We start from the raw sequence: 3,265 nt of genomic DNA on the forward strand, positions 1-3,265 counted from the left end.
CCAGGCATGGTGTAGGGTTCAACAACCTGGACTTAACGCCTGAAGGGCGGAACCATAACAAAGCCTTGCACATCACCATGGAGTGCAAGGGGGCAGTGTTGTCTCACGTATTGGTAGACACCGGGTCGTCACTGAATGTGCTGCCTAAGCAGATTCTGAAGAAGATTGATGTGGAAGGGTTTGTGCTTACTCCCAGTGACCTGATCGTTCGTGCTTTCGACGGATCCAAACGTTCTGTGTGTGGGGAAGTTACCTTGCCTGTGAAGATAGGTCCTGAGGTATTCGATATCATCTTCTATGTTATGGACATCCAGCCCGCCTATAGTTGTTTATTGGGGCGTCCATGGATTCATGCAGCAGGGGCAGTCTCGTCGACTCTCCATCAAAAGCTCAAGTATGTCTGGAACGGTCAGATTGTGACTGTGTGCGGTGAAGAAGAGATTCTGGTGAGTCATCTATCCTCGTTCAAATATGTTGAGGTGGATGGCGAGATCCACGAAACCTTATGCCAGGCGTTTGAGACTGTGGCTCTTGAGAAAGTGGCGTACGCTGAGCAGAGGAAGCCAGGTGCTTCAATTACTTCTTACAAGCAGGCTAAGGAGGTTGTTGATTCTGGCAAAGCTGAAGGCTGGGGCAAGATGGTGGATTTGCCTGTCAAAGAAGACAAATTTGGCGTTGGTTACGAGCCTCTCCAAGCAGAGCAGAATGGTCAAGCGGGTCCGAGTACCTTTACCAGCGCTGGGCTGATGAATCATGGCGACGTCTCTGCAACCGGTAGTGAAGACTGTGACAGTGATTGTGATCTGGACAACTGGGTTCGCCCGTGTGCACCAGGGGGGTCTATCAACAACTGGACGGCTGAAGAAGTGGTTCAAGTTACTCTTCTGACAGAGTAATTTTCTGTTGTTTTGTCATTTTGCATGAAAATCCTACGATCTGCCCAAGGCGTAGTGATTCATTGTAGGGCCTCATCATGTTTTAATGATTATCATTAATGAAGGACATTTTTTGAAATCAAACTTTGTGATCCCTGTCTTTCTATTTTTTGTTTTCATCTTTTTTCAAAATAATAAAAATGGCAATGTTTTTGTTTTTTGTGACTTTATTGAACTCTTTTTCTAAAACAAAGCATTAAACATGCAGAAGCGATCTTATGGCATTCACTATGAACAGTTCTGTTATGGCTCAGTATGATTTCGACAATCCCATCTACCAAGCTGAAGAGGAGAGTGAGGAAGACTGTGAACTCCCTGCAGAATTGGTCAGATTGCTGAAGCAAGAGGAAAGGGTCATCCAACCTCATCAGGAGGAGTTGGAGGTTGTTAATTTGGGTACTGAGGACGCCAAAAGAGAAATCAAGATTGGGGCTGCTTTAGAGGACTCTGTCAAGAGGAGGCTGATTGAGATGCTGAGAGAATATGTGGAGATATTCGCCTGGTCATATCAAGATATGCCTGGTTTGGATACAGACATTGTGGTGCATCGATTACCTCTTAGAGAAGGATGTCCTTCGGTCAAGCAGAAGCTTCGTAGAACGAGTCCTGATATGGCAACTAAGATCAAGGAAGAGGTTCAGAAGCAGTGGGATGCAGGTTTTTTGGCTGTTACAAGTTATCCCCCATGGGTGGCCAACATCGTCCCTGTGCCGAAGAAGGATGGTAAAGTCAGAATGTGTGTCGATTACCGGGATTTGAATAGAGCGAGTCCGAAAGATGATTTCCCATTACCTCACATTGATGTATTGGTTGATAATACGGCTCAATCCTCGGTATTCTCTTTCATGGATGGTTTCTCTGGATATAATCAGATCAAGATGGCGCCAGAGGACATGGAAAAGACGACATTCATTACACCTTGGGGCACGTTCTGCTATAAGGTGATGCCATTTGGGCTAAAGAATGCTGGTGCTACCTATCAGAGGGCAATGACGACTCTTTTTCATGACATGATGCACAAAGAAATTGAAGTGTACGTAGATGATATGATTGCGAAGTCGCAGACAGAAGAGGAGCACCTGGTTAATTTGCAAAAGCTGTTTGACCGGTTGAGAAAGTTCAAGCTGAGGTTGAATCCGAACAAGTGTACGTTTGGGGTGAGATCAGGGAAGCTTTTAGGCTTCATTGTCAGTGAGAAAGGGATTGAGGTTGATCCAGCAAAAGTCAAAGCTATTCAAGAGATGCCTGAACCGAAAACGGAGAAGCAAGTCTGTGGGTTTTTAGGGAGATTGAACTACATTGCAAGGTTCATATCTCATCTAACAGCCACGTGCGAACCAATTTTCAAACTGCTTAGAAAGAATCAGGCGATCAAGTGGAATGATGATTGTCAGAAAGCTTTTGACAAGATTAAAGAGTATTTACAGAAACCTCCAATCCTTATACCTCCAGTTCCAGGGAGACCTCTGATAATGTACCTGTCAGTGACTGAGAACTCGATGGGGTGTGTATTGGGACAGCATGACGAGTCTGGTCGAAAAGAGCATGCCATATACTACCTTAGCAAAAAGTTTACCGACTGTGAAACAAGATATTCACTGCTCGAGAAAACTTGCTGTGCTTTGGCCTGGGCTGCTCGCCGACTGAGGCAGTATATGTTGAACCATACTACCTTATTGATTTCTAAGATGGATCCAGTGAAGTACATCTTTGAGAAACCGGCTCTCACCGGACGCGTTGCTCGTTGGCAGATGATTCTAACAGAATATGACATTCAGTACACGTCACAAAAGGCCATCAAAGGTAGTATTCTGTCAGACTACCTCGCCGAGCAACCGATTGAAGATTATCAGCCTATGATGTTTGAATTCCCTGATGAAGACATCATGTATCTTAAGATGAAAGATTGCGAAGAGCCTCTTGTCGAGGAAGGACCGGATCCGGATGACAAATGGACACTGATGTTTGATGGGGCTGTGAATATGAATGGTAACGGTGTTGGGGCAGTATTGATCAATCCTAAAGGTGCTCATATACCTTTTTCTGCCAGATTGACGTTTGACGTCACCAACAACGAAGCTGAGTATGAGGCTTGTATCATGGGGATAGAAGAAGCCATTGATCTGAGGATCAAAACTCTTGATATATTTGGAGATTCAGCTCTAGTGGTCAATCAAGTCAATGGAGATTGGAATACGAATCAGCCGCATTTGATTCCGTATAGAGATTACACCAGAAGAATACTGACGTTCTTCAAGAAGGTGAAGTTGTATCATGTCCCCCGGGATGAGAATCAAATGGCTGATGCTTTGGCGACCTTGTCATCTATG

The sequence above is a fragment of the Lathyrus oleraceus genome, chromosome 6 (assembly GCF_024323335.1).
Source record: "Lathyrus oleraceus cultivar Zhongwan6 chromosome 6, CAAS_Psat_ZW6_1.0, whole genome shotgun sequence".
Lineage (NCBI taxonomy): Eukaryota > Viridiplantae > Streptophyta > Magnoliopsida > Fabales > Fabaceae > Lathyrus > Lathyrus oleraceus.